Source organism: Passer domesticus, chromosome 3 (genome assembly GCF_036417665.1).
Source record: "Passer domesticus isolate bPasDom1 chromosome 3, bPasDom1.hap1, whole genome shotgun sequence".
Taxonomy (NCBI): Eukaryota; Metazoa; Chordata; class Aves; order Passeriformes; family Passeridae; genus Passer; species Passer domesticus.
The window spans coordinates 17,114,164-17,129,902 of NC_087476.1; the positions used below are offsets into that span (position 1 = coordinate 17,114,164).

General features: G+C 41.8%; 1 protein-coding gene across 4 annotated transcripts in view; it reads right to left on the bottom strand.

The window, feature by feature from the left end:
• Nucleotides 1–15,148, bottom strand: part of RNF144A (ring finger protein 144A) — a 61,706-nt gene extending 46,558 nt beyond the window's left edge. Inside the window, exons 1-2 of one of the 4 annotated variants that reach the window (XM_064412007.1) lie at nt 14,999–15,148; nt 386–468 (exon numbers count right to left, since the gene is read on the bottom strand). The gene's annotated coding sequence lies outside the window, so the exon portion shown is untranslated. Of the gene's footprint in view, nt 1–385; nt 469–14,370; nt 14,407–14,429; nt 14,816–14,998 lie in introns of those variants that run through there. The other 3 variants (XM_064412009.1, XM_064412008.1, XM_064412010.1) reach the window with 3 other exon arrangements.
• Between the last annotated feature and the right edge of the window lie 591 nt (nt 15,149–15,739).

Genomic DNA, 15,739 nt, shown 5'->3' on the forward strand with positions numbered 1-15,739 from the left:
GTGATACCATTAAACTGTGCTTTGAGGATTACTGTCAAACAAGTCTCTGTGACTTGGATTTTTCTAGGAAGCTAATTAGAATGCAGATTTGGTTGTTTGACTACATTTCTTTGGTAAATGAACCAACCCTTTTCATGGTAGAGCCCCATAATTAAAAGCAAACTTTGACAAATTCCCTCCTCTTATACTACCCCAGGCTATGTGGCTTCCACTTTTATGGGGAACCACAAGAGCAATTCCAAAGACTGTAAAACTCATTTCTGAGGCGTATTTTTCACCTCCCATGGCTTCTGTTGGCATAATAGTCCTATGAAAGCTGCACTGAAAATTGCATCTGCCTGTGCCCCAGCCAAGTGTTATCAAGATGGTCAAGGCAAACACCTACCACAACAATCTCTCCGTTGTCAGTCACAGGGATCCCATGAGAAAGCACCAACCAGTCTACAATTCTGATAGTGTTAGACAAGCCTGAAAGACAAAAGATAAGGGTTACACTTTATTTTGACTGACCATATAAAACCAGAACTGAGAGTTCCATTTTGCCAAGCAGCTTTTAAAATTGTGACAGCACAGTCTTAGACAAAATTTTGTGGTGGACTTGGCAGTGCTGGGTTAACAGCTGGACTTGATGATCTTAGGTCTTTTTCAACTAAACAATTGTATGATTCTATGAATTCAGAAAACAGCAACTGGCAGGAGTCCTGCTTTCACTGCAAGCTATTTCCCATTTTTCAGATTTATCCACTAGTGTTTTTTCTCAGAAATAAACTATCAGCTGAGTTCCTTTCCAACAAATACTCAAAACTTATTTACTCAAACTGAGTATGTAGATTTTAAACATCAAACCTGTCTTTTGCTATCAAATATAAAAAAGCTTGGAATAAGTTTATAGCCAAACACAGAAAATTCTCATCTTCCTTATTCATCTTAAGTTTTTAACAACATGCTACTTAAAAATATTTGTAATTATTGAAGTATGCCTTAATATTTGAAATTCCTAAAAATAAGTATTTTTACATTCTCATCCTGCAACATTCTCATCCTCCACTGATTTCCATTTAGAGAGAGATGTGATATGGGAAAAATATCTACCATACTTCTAGAAAAAACAAACAGTAATTACTGTTACTCAGGCAACCAATGCTCAAAAAAAGCTCAGATACATGTACTCCAAAATTCTAGGCTACTGATCAGTTATTCAGCCAACAGCTCTGCCACCAAAACAAGGTTCCCCCCGCACTTCTTCCACATCCTCTGCACTTCAGCCTTCCCCTCCTACTTCTTTAAAACAAATCTTGCTTGAAAACTAAGAAAACTGACAAAAAATGTTATTGCCCTCTTCCTAAATTATCTTGACATTTCAGGAGGAAAATAAAAATTTATTTTCATTATGGTCTATCTACTTGTAAAATAAGAAAATTATTTCCTGTACCTTGGGGTCAGAAGGTCCATGGGATGTATTAGATTGTTAACCTGAACACCACAAATTATTTCACATTTTCTGAGTACCCTGACAGCAAGATAAGTAGCTTTTACATGGATAACAAATACTGCCTAGGCACACAACCTGCCTTGGGCTGGAAACATCCAGAGATTCACCACTTTCTCTGGTGGAAGGAAGGGCAATTTACTGGTTTGAAGAGCTACAGCTGTTCACCTTTCCATGTAGCTCTTCAGACAGTGTTTCTAGTTATGTTTATCAAACTCTAAATGGGAGGAGAAAAACAAATTTTAAAAGGAAAGAATTGAGTACAACACACTTTCTTGTCAAGGCAGCTAAGGTGTTCAGTCTCTTGTACAGTCAGGGTATGGTTAGTGCTTAAGCTGCTTTCAAACTCATTTCCTAGAGCTCTACCACAGATGCTTTTCATCTCTTCTGCCAGCTCTCTTTAGCACACAACTTGTCCTGGGCCAACACTCAGTCACTGCAACAGCTTCATCTGACTTCAGCATCTCCTAATCTCTTTCTTCCTCTTAAAACCTTGCCCTTGCCCAGACCTCGCTCAGCACTTCACTAACCGCTCTACCAGCGCTGCCTTCCTGGGGCCCTCTCTCCCACTTCTATCTTGCAAAGGAGGGAGGCATCCCAAGGAAACAAATAGTTCTTTATCAGCAGTGTTTGTCACTCCTCCTGTTTGCTCCTGGGCAATCTCTTCCAACCACAAAAACCCTCTCTACAGAAGGACCTCACAGATTTACCTCCTACTCCAAGTCTCCCTCTCCCCCCTTATCCAAACTAAAAATTTCAACCCTTCTCTCTGACATTTCCTTGGAGTTATCCAGCTATTAGGTTAAGCTCTATACAGATGGACAAACCAATTATCTCCCTTCCCAAGACTTTCCCAAGAGGCTCTTCTTAAATAGCCAGCATCCTGCCAGTCCCCCAGCCTGCAGCCTGATCATTATATTCAACAAGAAGCTGTATGTCTAAATCCTGAAGAAAGAACATGCATACAATGTACATAAAATGCAGTCTTTTTTCTGATCCCTTAGACAAATAAAATGGTTATTCTTGTTTATAGAATGGTATCCTTTCATCCTGAAAGATCTTCCTCCTTTTCTCAGGCTTCAACCAAATGAATCCAACTTCAAGAATTTCTGAAAGGACACAAGCAATGGTCATCTCCTGCACATGCCTCTGGGCTATTTGAACTCATTATTTAATTCACATGAACTGCCCCTCAAATGCTTTTCCCATAATTTTAATAACTTTTTCAGTCTTCTTAGCCTTTTTCTTGATCGTTTTTTACTAATGTTTTATCCTGCATCAGCAACTAAGCAATTTATCTCACAAAAAATGACCTGACTAATCAATCCGTTCAACATTTTTTAGCATTTATCTTTGGATGACATGAAGTCTGTTTTAAAATTATCTGGACAGGAATCCAGTAACTACAAATAAAAATGCAGGTGGAAAAAAAGCAGTTGCTCACACTCCACCCTTTCCATATTATATCACTTCCAGGAATTTTTTCACCACTAATAATTATTGTGGTTCTTTCTATCCACCTGAAGGTTTTCAAAAGACCTTTTAAAGATGCAAAAACTAGGATCAGATACAGAATTTGAGCATTATTGTCATTAGTAACACCTCTATCATGCCAGGAAAAAAATGCTTATTTTATAAATCACATCAACCAAGGATTAAATTAGTCCTATCTTCCCTTCCTATAGCAGCACATTGATACCTTAAGAGTCCTGTATCCAGCTGGATCCCTACACTTTTGCAGAGCTGCTGTTCTCCACGATGCAGTCCCTCATGCTCCATGTCTGGAAAACTTTTCACCAAGAAATCTGAACAGCTACATCCTGTATACATACCTTTGGTTTTACTCATCAAAAAGAAATAAATCATTCTTTGCAGCTACTTACTTATTATTACATTCTGGTAAACAGCGTAATTGAATGCTTTTTTTTTTTAAAGTGTCTGTCTTAGAAATGAAAATGTTAAATGGCATCTTGCCTAGGCCAAGTACTGGAACATTGCGATTCTCAGTTTATTTCCCACAGACACCTATCTACTTGTTTATATTTTTACAGCTGGCTGCTGCTCCATTCACCTGACAGGCTTTTGCTGATGTGCTGTAATGGTTTCTCAACAAGCAAACTGTATTGTACAGAGCCACAAGCTGACAGGCAGAAGAATTAAAAAACCTGTGTCAGCCCCAGCACAGGACCAGTGGCAGATGCAGAAAGAAAGGCTGTGGGATCTACTCTATATTTGTGTGACAGCCCATGGGTCATCTGTTGGGGTTTTTTTTTGTGTCAGCCAAGAGTAGCCAGGAGGCACAAACAGCCATGAACTCATCTCTCTGCACTTCATCCTGTCAGAGCTTATGATGCAGCTCACAGCCTGGCAGCCACAGGGTCCAAGGACAAACGCTAAAGGGCACACAGGAAAGAGGATGAGGTTTGACAGGTTATATGCACAAGAAGGAATTGCAGCTTTGAATTCTCACTTTACTTACAGCGGTGACAACTTGTGATTATGCAAAACATATCCTCAGCACCCTCCTTAGCTCTGTCAGGAGACAGCATTTCATACAGTCCTACACTGTCAGCCCTAGTCACAGGGGGAAGGGAGTGAAAGATGAGATCCCTCAGCAGCACCAGCTCCCACAGCAGCCAGGGACACAACATATTTTTCAAAGAGAAATTCTGCTGTGCAAGAACAGGCCACAAAAAAAATTGAAGCCCTGTGCCAAGGAAACACAGAGCTACATCCTGGAAACTTAAGCAAAATTTAAGTGTATAGCATAGAGTAGAGAGAAGCCCTTATGAACTCTGGGTAAAGCTCCTTGCTGCACAGTGCCAGCTTAAGTATGCTGTTGCTCAAGCCAGGAGATGAAATTCCCATGGATTCCCTGAAGCAGAGTAGGAAGCTACCCACCTGCCACAGTCCCTCCCCTCCCTCCCTCTGGTTTACATATCCCACACCATTTTCTCTTGGCAAGCAATATTCAGGTTACCACAGCTGAACAGCTATTTGACTGGCTGGTTCCCAACAGTGAGGTGCTTTTCATCAGATCAGATGTGGGAAGCTCTTTAAAGGCTTTTTAGAGAAAGCAGCTACATGATTTCATGAAGACAGAAAAGCTCAAAGCACAGTGATAAAAGGCATTTTAATAGATCCATTCATACTAATACAGCAGATACTGTATGCTGAAAACAGGGAAATTTAAGACATTTCCAGCATGATAGGCCAGAAGATTTAATTGCTAGCTTTGCTTTGAACTTGACTGCTATTACTACTCTACTAACTCTTGGATGCACTTCTAAAGAAGCTCTGTCATTTTAGATGTTTTTTTTAAGAGATGGTTGTATTTAACTATGAGGTTTATTATAATATATATAATAGAAAAGCACACAGAACTGAGTCTTTGTGAGAAGACAATTCGCCACCACATATACACCGGCTTATTAAAAACCTGGAATGGAAAATGTCTTCCCTGTATTTCTTTTTCTTTCCAGTGAAGAAAAAACAATCAAAACCTATGGTTAAAATAATGAAATCACAATTACATATTTCTTTTACCACACAAGCTTTTCTAAGCCTTCCAGAAGATCCCCAAATGCAGTAATGTTGACTAAATATTGTATGTTTTCCTATAAAAAAGTAGAGGTAGGCATATCACACCATTTCTAAAAATTTAAAAAAAAAAAAAAAATGCTTTTTCCACATGGCTAGTCTAATTTCCTAGGGAAAAATATTAAAATAATTTGACTATAATGGGGATCTGAGTGAGGCGTAAAAGCAGTTTAAATTCTGCAACTTCTCATAATTGTATGAGAAAATAAACCCATTTTTAATTCCCTCATTAGCAAATATTTTTAAAGTTATTGTTCATTTACAAGTACTACAGAGAAATTAAACTGAAAAAGGTTCTAAGGTTCAGTCTGACCTAGAAATCAACACAGACTTAACCTGACCTCATTTTTTCAGTCAATCACAAATGGACCAAAGAAGTTGCCTGTAATCACAAATACATTGAAACACAAGGTATTTGACTGAAAAAGAAATAAAGGGAAATACTCTTTCCTTTTGAAGACAGTAGATTCACATTCCTTCCCTCTTGAAACTTGACCACACAGGAGATGTACTGGGTGTAGAGAAACACACCAGGCAGCTCCTTCCAGGCTACAAAGTGGCCCCACGGCACAGGAAGAGGCACAGATGTAAACTGAGGTACAGCTGCATTTTGCATAGGCTAAGCCAGATGGACTGACTTGGCAATGGCTCCATCACTGCGACTGGCAGTGAGCTGCACAGCCAAAATAAAGGCAAAACAGGAGACAAGAAGAAATTGATATAATAGCATTATCCCAAAGCATATACTGCCTGTGACCCTGGAACTTTTGGGGATAATTTCCATATGCCTGTTGGATGAGAGTTGTTTCAAGGTGACTGTCAGTACTCTTCTAGATCTTGTGCCATATCAGACATTTCCCAAAGGCACTCTTGTCAGCTAAGAAAGGACTATGGTTCTTGGATGGAAAAGGGAATTACATATGCAAATTATCTTCAGTTTTCTGCCCCAAGTTTCCCATGGAGTCTCAAAACTAAGTCAACTAACCAACATCCCCCTCCTAACACACACAGGAGAAAACTGGTACAGTGTGTGAAAAGAGGGAAAAGATCCAAATAGGAATTATCATGAAGGAAAATACAGTTCCACATACAGAGCACACAGCCACTTCCCTGCGTGCTCATTTATGATAAGACATGCAATGCTGCAATTCATAACACCAGAGCAGACAAAGGCCCACTCAACCTGGCTGTCTTCATGGCTAAAACCAGACAACCCTCTGAGAGGATTCTGGAATAACTCACATCTTTCCCATCATACAGCACTGCTCGTTCACTGGCAGGCACATCAAGCCTTCACACATTAAAAGTTCATACAGTTTAAGCTGTACCATCAGATGGCAAACATCTGGTCATTTTGGGACAGACTGCCCCAAAGCCACTCTTTGCATCTGCATACTTTGCATTTGTGGTACTTTCCTGGAATAGATGATATCTACAAAAGCACACTGCATTGAGAGGAAAATCGCTGTGTTTACATAATTGTTTTCTGAGGAATTCATATCTTTTTTTCTTTGAAAGTTTCATTATACTCCCTAACTGTTAACATCCAAAGAAAATGTCAACATTCAAATCCACCAAATATTTTTGGAAATAATTTATGCAAAGTATCTGTATTTCAAAATATCCTCATTTCCTTATTTCCACGTACTGAATGGCTGCTGAATACGACAAAGAATATGGAGAAGAAACTGGAGAAGGCTTTTTGTATTATTAGGAAAAGTAACTTGTTTTAAAGCAATATGAAAGTATTTCCAGTATATTCAGGAAAAAAATATCTCTGCTAAATGAGGGAATCTTTTCTGATCCCTGCAGACTTTCCAACACTGTAGATATGTAATAGTTTTAAATGTTGGGAGCCACCTCAATTAAAGTCAATTTGGCACTTAGACTCCTGAAGAACATAATGATGCAAATCACAGAAGGTTCTGTCACAAAGCCCTTTTGAGCATTCAATAAATGCATTAAAGCATGATGTGCTTTACCTGATGCACATATTCAAAAATTAAGTGTCTGTATAAAAAAGGAACACACATCTTGAAAATTATTCTTTACTTTCTTTTTACAGCATTTACTGTTTTCAGGTATTGGAGTTCTACAGATTTTCACTGAATGAAAAAGAATCAAAGCCTGATGAATACCTGGGAACATTCTCATTGAGGAACCTCCAGTCTTCTCCTAGTCAAGCACTGAAACAGCTGGACAGCAAACACAAAGACTTTAGCTAATATGAATTACCTAAACTTAAAATGCTCCCAGAAAGAGCATTTCCTACACATTTCTAGGAAGACCTAACTGCTGGTGGACAGATACTAACCTTCTGCAGCCTTTCAGCCATTTCCAACAGCTTGGACACATACTGACTTTCATTTAAGCATGCTTGTATTAAGTTCCTTTGACTGTAAAGATTATTTTTTTTAAGAGAATTATTTCCTCTCTTTCCTGTAAAGCTCGAATTCTTCATAACCAGTAGGGCTGAGTAAGTCCCACATTAAGGCAATCACACAGAAACCCTCTTGGTATTGAGAAAACAAATGGATTTTCACATTAGTGGAGATGATTTTGATAGGACATCCTTATGTGCACATATTGTTTTACCCTGCAACTCTCCAGGTTATAGTTTTAGTAACATCCTGTCCAGCACAGCACAAAAAATGGTTTTGTTTTGCAGGGGTTTTAGTAGTTGGTTTTTTTCCCTCCAAAAATAGCACCATCTTTGCCCTTCCACAGTTCAAGATCAGAATCGGTTGACAGCAGAGTGAAAATACACTGTCATTTCAATGAAAAGGATGGGCTCAGGGTCATGGAGTGAGAAATGAAACTGCACAAGAAAAAATCCTAAGGCGAAAGGGAAAAAGCAGAGATCCTCACTGCCCTTGCAGCAATCCCTTCAGAAGCTGCCACTAACAGCAGTGTTGCCAGCCAGCAAAAAGGTACATCACTATTATTAGCACAATGAAGAGGCACAATGTTTTGACTCTTCCGTATACTGGCAGCTGTGGTGAATCATCCCATCCAAAAGCAACTATTCCTATCAATAAAAGTTACAAGGACTTGCCTGTGTTGGTCTGAAGTCCAATACAGTAGAATCAAAGAGGACAGGAAGCAAAATCAAACCAAAGAAATACCCAAAAAACCCCATGCAGACCTTTCAGAAAAGACAGTGCAAAACAGTAAACTTGCCAAAAAAGAGCAGCCCCTGAAAACACATTCATCTGTGACTATAAGAAAGTTTCACAGCAGTAGTCTAAATTGAAAAACAGGGAACACAGTCAAACATTATATTTCATTCAAATCTGTGAAGTTCACCTTTCTAAGGAGCTAGTGGAAATGTGAAGTGACTGATGCAAATATTTAGCACTGACAGTTTGCCAAAAAGATATGACATTCTTTGGATTTGAGTTGTCTGTGAATTCATCATGCCTTGATTTTTGCCTAAATATGTAACATGAACTGAAATTAGAACTACCCTGTTGCTCCCTCTGAAGTGAGATTTTATTTTTAAGACAATGACAAGCTAGAACAAAAGAGAACAAAAGACCGATAAATGGCCTATCACACTCCTACTGACTCTACAGATGCAAAGGGGTTAAGACAGTAAAACCTCTAAGAACTATCATGTTCCAGCCTCAATAAAAGTCAGTGGTAAAACCTTTAAGAATGGATTTTCAGACATAAATCCATGCAAAGTAAATGGCCAGTGCTGCTGCTCCAGTGGGACATCCCATCATGCAAGAAAGGAGATAGGTGACTTGACACTGCATCTTCTGAACACCACCACAGCTGATGCCCAGTGACAGCAGCAGTTTGATGGAGCCAAGCTGTTTGCTTCAACAAGCAGCAGGGGTGAAAAACTACAGTGGAGAGAAGGATGAACTCACACTGCAGAGAATGGCTCCCTCAGAGTCACAAGGATCCAAAGTACGGGGCTCAACCAAACACACAGAGCAAAGCCACCAACAGCATGGAGAGGTGCCAGGGTCAGCAGCACTGCTTTGAGCAAGCTTCACAGAGCACCAATTCTTCCAGCACAATCTTCTCCAAGGCTGTCACATCACATGGTAAAGAAAAACAAACAAGCTTGTAACCTTGAGATAAACTTACATCCTGCAGGTGAGTATGAATGGATGAGCATCCACAAACTTCGAAGGTTTTTAAATGCTTACTACTGCACCCTTAGGAAGCAGCTGGCTTCAGCTCCTGTAGCAGCTACAACGTTCACCATCATGTTGTGCTTAACCTGTATCAGTTTCACTTCTCAGTGATTAACAGGAAGAGAGAACTGCTCTGTTTTACCTGAGGCACAAAGCTTATGAGGTCAGCTCAGTGTTTGGAGCAAGCCAGAGTCCAGCAGGCTCCAAGTGTCATCCTGAGGATCAATGAGACCAAACAATAAGATGGAATAATCATCAAGAGCCCATTTGAGCTGGCACATGCATCCTACAGCTGTGGCTGAAGTTATCCTACCTCTCACAGCTTTCCAGCAACAGTGAGACCTAATGAATACTGTCACATCTTTGCTAGAAAGCTAGACACACACAACCAGGAAACAGTAACTGACACCAGCAAAACCTGGTACTTTAAAGTAAAGAGACATCACCAGCAAACCTTTCAAAATACAAGTTGTCAATAAATATCAGAAGTACAAAGAAAAAAAAAACAGGAAGCTCTAATAAAAGTTGGGGACTTGGTTTGGTTGGTTTTAAATATGGTCTGCCTTTCCACAAATCTAACATACCTTATACACCCTCAATATGTTTCTTTTGGTCAGCATTTTTTCCACTAAAGAATAGACAGTACACATCAAAGGTAAAAGTAATGCATAATTAATCTAAGAAAGTAGGTGTAGGTGTCCTCTCCTCTAGGCTCCAACTGCATGACAGGAAATACATTATTCATGAAGGAAGATGATGGTACAACATTAATCAAGTCAGCATGACAAGGCAAACAAAGACCACAAGATGTATTCAACAGATAGCAGCATGCAAAAGTGATCAGCTAACTGAAAGGTTCACACAGAGTCTGTTTACAGAAAACAAACACTGAGGAGAAATACAGAAATAAGACTGAACTGTTTCAGTTTGCATCCTATTAAGTCTTGTTCCATTTGGGGAACAATCTTTATATGATACAACGACAAAGAAAGTTTCTGGGTGTCTAAAGAGCTGCTAATACAAAGTAAAATTTATAAAAGAAAATAGTTAAAATAATTATTTTAAAAAAAGGAATTCACATAAGCAGGGTATGTATGAAGAATAATAATAAAATAAAATGTTTTTAAAAACCAGTTAATCTTTCCTTTTTCATCATACACTTTTTGCCATATTATAAAGCTACTTGAGGCTAAAGACTAAACACTTGCTCTTCTTCATATTCAAAACTGTTGCAAAAATACTCAGAAATTAATGAAAAGTATAATTTGAAACAGTGTCAAAAATAGGAACACAGTGTAAGTTGATTTGTAAGCAACTGGGGCAGTAAAACCCAGTTTCCTAGGAATGTGTGTCAAAGTTGCAGGAAGAGTTCAGATTTCAATCTGTCCTTCAGCAGGCATCTTTCCATCTGCTGAGGCTACCTACTGCCAGAAAAGGTGTAGGTTTATTGGACATAAGCTACCAACCTCTCACAAATGCAATTGGAATTGTTCAAAAGGTTTAGACATTAAGAGCAAAAATGAAAGTCAGACATTCACAGAGTTGCACACAATCTATTTTCTAAAAAAAACAAGCTATATATATATATATATATATGTACTGACTGCACATAGTTTGGTCTTGAACTTGAAGTTTCTGCTACAAGGCTGCACTGGAGACATGGGCCTGACCACACAAGTCGCAGAGCATTGCTCTCATTCTGTCGGGATGGATGTATTTCTTAATACAGAATAGAGAGATGAAGGGAAGACTGCAGTAATAGAACGAAACCCAGACTTAAAAAACATTCATTTTCCTCCTAAGAGGACAAATGCTGTCTGAAGCATCAGGCCCAGAAAAATACAGCTGCTTTACAGAATGCAGCAAGACCCCTCCTATCACCCCAGGGAGGGGGCATTTCAGTAAGGAACAGACTCTGCTCACCCATACCACCACAGGCATCCTGTGTGGTCACTGCAGGAAGACAGCCCTGACTGAAAACATTGTGCAGGAAGACAGCAGGCAACCACTTCTGATGCTTCTGTCAGACCTGCCCCCATCAGAGAAATGAAAAGTAAAACAGGTATATTTATATACATACATTGCATAGAACGTTCTATATACAGACACATAAAAATGTATATATAGAAGGAAATTAATACCTCTGAGATTATAAAACCCACACACAGATCCTCATCAGTGATCAAACATGAAGCAAATCAACTGGTGAACAACGACAGAAATAACAAGCATAGGAAGAAGCTGATCGTCTACCTGATTATCAAGGGCTAATAATGGATTTTTGCCTCAATATATTTTACTAATTCCTTTTCATATTCCTCGTATTTCATATTTCTGGCTAAATATGAGAGTCCTCTGCAAGGACTGGATGTGTAGAACAGTATACAATTCTTATGCTGCATATGATCTATTTAATAGAGAGTAGAGTTGAGACAAAGGCAGGTCAGCTGAAACTGTCTCCAAGAACCATAGTGATAGCTTTCATAACTTGTAACTCATACTGTTATAGGAAATAACCCAAATACTCCAGAAACAGAACTGTCAGTAAAATTTCCAAGTGAAAATCAAGAATATAGACTCCAAAACTATGGAATCTGGTTGTTCACAAGCAAAGCAGTGATCAGTGTAAATAAAGCTGAACATTTGTAAGTAATGAAAAAATTACACCTGAACCTGGTAAGTTAGAACTTTATTTTCCAGACAACCTGCAAGACCCATCCACGTTCTCAAGTATTTTAGACGATCCATTGGACATCATGAAGAAGAAAATGTTTGTATTTAATAAGCTTTAGTGTATTTTTTCAATCACAAGTCATTTCCAATCAATATAAAGAGGATGAAGTGGAATTCAACTGTCATAGTGATACCTGGAGGATAACAGCAAGGTGTTTCAATGCAACAAGCTACCACCACTCACTTGATATTCTATGAATGAAAAGGTGAAAATATGGCTATAATAAGGAAATAACAGTCGTGCCAAGACTAGAACAATCTGGCAAGATATTCTGTCTTCACAGTAAATAAAAAGTTACCACTTTTACCAGTGATTCACTTTCTCTGTTCCTCTTTGTCTTCAGCCTTTTAGAAAAGACACTTAATGGTATTAACATTACCATAAGCGGCATCATCAGCAAACAACCAAGCTATTTGAAAATCCATTTTAGACTATCTTTGCTGGCTCCAGCATTTGCTGACTGCATATGCAGAAAAACTGTAAGCATTTCTGATTCCACTTGATTAGGAAATACAAAAAACATATCACTTTGCAGCAAGCAGACAGAAGTGCAAGTCTATTTTCAACTGCTCCTTCCTCCCAGCCATCAGAAGTGAAAAACAGACATTATCATTATGATCTTTTTGTCTGATCTCCTTCAAAATGAATTTTATGAGCTTGTTTCCGCAAAGCGATACAGAAAAGGATCATGCCTTATAAAAAGAACAGCTGACCACAGCCTAAGTTGGACACAGCAGAATCACTATGCCACTCAAAAGAAGTGGTGGGTTAGTTTGTAATTGTCTTCCATTTCCTTTTTGCAACTCAAGATGTAAAAAGGAACACAATGAAAAGCAAGTCTTCTAATTAATCCGCAGACTACTAACTCAATTGCATAACTATGGATACTAATTCACAGGAAACATGGTGATAAGCATAACAGGTTCCAGTTCCCCTGCTGCATCAGGTCTCTAAGAGAGAGAAAAGGTCTGTGCACACAGACCAGGCTGCAGGATGATCAGAGCCATTATTTCTCCTGAATCAGCACTGGGAGGGCAAATGCAAGTTTTCTGCCAGGCTGTGAGAGCATTCTTGTAAATACAGCAGATACACTGAAGCCATTCATACCCACTGTATGACACTGCAGCCAAAACTCATGTTTAAGACAGCAGCTTTGTCCTTTGGCTTAACTGAAAGAAAAGTTGTCAGAAGTTATAAAAAAACCCCACATGAAATCTGACAAGTACTTGGAATACGGTATTGGGGAAAAAAAAAAAAAACAACCGACACTTAAAATTAAAGAACTTCTGCAACTATGTAGTCTTTTTCCCCTACAAATTATTGCCTTGAAACACTGAATCAGGCAAAAAAACTCGCCAGTCTGTAAGTGTTACTTCTAATAGTGTAAAAGTGTTAACTCTCAAAACTGTGCTTCAAGGGCAAAAATCTACAATAACTGCAGACAACACATTATTTGATCTAGCAGTTCCTAGTATATGAATCATGGTGAATTAGATATGAGGGGAAATCAACCCTGTTTTACATAAAGGATGGCTTATTCAAAGTAGTTATATCAAACTGAAACACCTATCATTGTACTATTATTTCAATCACAAATGGTTTTCCCCCTTGTAATACACAGAGAGCACAAGAGGACAATGATAGTGAGACATAATGGTCAGGGAAAGGGGGGAGTAAAAAAATAAAACTTCATCCCAGGGGGCAAAGATGGTCATGGGGAAAATCCTGTCTTTTTCAAGACACTCCTAAACAAAAGGAACTATTTTCCCTCCTATCACTACTCTTCTCATTTGATCTTGCTTCTCTTGGGTATTTAACAAGCATCATGTCAGGACACCTTGATACCTCACTGCCAGGAAAACATAATCTAAGTTTTCCCACATTATAAAGTCCCATTAAAGAATAAACTAACCATTTTCACTAAAAGGCACAGATCTCCCCTGCACTGTAGTACAACCCCACACACTCTTTTAACCCCTCAATCACTAGCCTCTGATGCCTGTGAGAGAAGCACATACAAGCAGACAAGCCAGCCACCAGAAGTTTAACCTACTGATGTAATCTCTCCAGTAGCACTCTGCCCAAGAACATGTAACTTCAGCTTAGCCACTCCTGGGCCAGCACTGATAAGCTAATGTGAAATGAAGCAATCCATTTCCCAATGTAAACAGTTGTTTGGCTACACGGGGAACAATATAAACAAACGGATCTATTTATAAATCATCATTTATGCTTGTTATAGAACAGGAATATTATGTTCCAGGGCAGAAGTGACAGTATTTCCAAGAACACAGCAAAAAATTCGAAGAGCTGGTATCTTCTTCTATCAGCCTGCCCTGCCGACACTCCCTGTTCCAGTACTATAGAAGCAATAAACACATGATGTAGAGCCTGGCCTGTTTAGGAACAAGATACCCTTGATCCAGCGGGTGGGAAGACAACCTCATTATCGCACCTATGGGTTCTTCCAACAGCTCAAAGAAAGTCAACGGCAACATCACTTCAGCTCCGGGAAGGAAAACCCGAGCCTTGCTCCTACTCCTTCCAGCCCTGCAACCCAAACGATCCGGTTTCTCCCAGGCTGCCCACTCCTCTCGCACTGCGAGCCTGGCTGGGGGTGGCACTCCACAGACCCCTGCACTCATTATTTCCCCCTCCCCGAAGAATGGCTACCGCACTCCAGAGCGTGGACTCTTTCGAGACGAATTCGCTCGTTTATAGAAACCCCAAGACAGAGCACACTCGGGGCGAGCTGCCGCTGTCATTACGCCCCCGACGCGGCGCTCCGCCGGCGGCCGCGCTTCCCGCCGCGCAGCCCGGCGCCGCTCCCGGCACAGCGCCCTGCCGCCCGGGGCTCCCGGCGGGCGGCAGCGGCAGGGACCCGGCCGCCGCGGGGAACGCCCGCCACGGCCCTTCACCGCGAGGGGTCGAGGGTGCCCCGCGCGCTCCGGCGCCGCCTCCCGCAGCCCCACCGCCCCGGGCGGCGCCCCGCTCCCGCCGCGCCCGCCGCCGCGGTTCCCTTACCGTGCCGCTGCAGCCCCTGCCGGCGCGGGGCGGCCCGCGGGCGGTGCGCGGCGCTGTCCCGCGCTATCCCGCGGAGCCGCGGCAGGACGCCGCCGCCCCAACCATGGTCTCCACCCCCCGCGGAGCCGGAGTGTGCGCGGCGGGCGCCGCTCCCGGTCTTTTCTCCGGCGGGGGAGGAGGAGGGTGGGGTGAGGGCGGGCGGGGGCGGGCGGGCGCCATTAACGGCCGCGCTCGCGCCGCCGCCCACTTTGAAGCGGCCGCGCCGCGCCAGGCTCAGCGGCGCCCCCTGGCGGCGGCGGGAGGGCGCGGGGATCCCGGGATTTCCCGCTTGGCAGCGCCGCCGGCCCGGGCGTGCCGAGCCGAGCCGAGCCGCCGGTTGTACCGTGAGGCTTTTCGTCTGCTTGAAGCAAGAGCACTTCGGGTTGCCTGGGCGTGATGGGCCCAGCAGGTCCGTCAGCGGCAGAGAGAACAACGGGGCTGGTTGTGCCGAGGAGGCGGGGGGCTTGTCCTGCCTGCCAGGGAAGGAAGGAGGGGAAGGCACGGGAACCATGACTGTTCTGCGGGAGCTGTCCCTGTTGTTGGTGGCTGTGCGGAGTGTCACCGTTCAGGGGCCGGTGCTCCTGCGGCAGGCAGGAGCGGGGAGGCGAACGGGAGAACGGGAGAACGGGAGAACGGGAGCGGTCTGGCGGACTCCCCGGGCACAGCCCAGCAGCCGCCCCGCCGTGACACGCACAGCGCAGC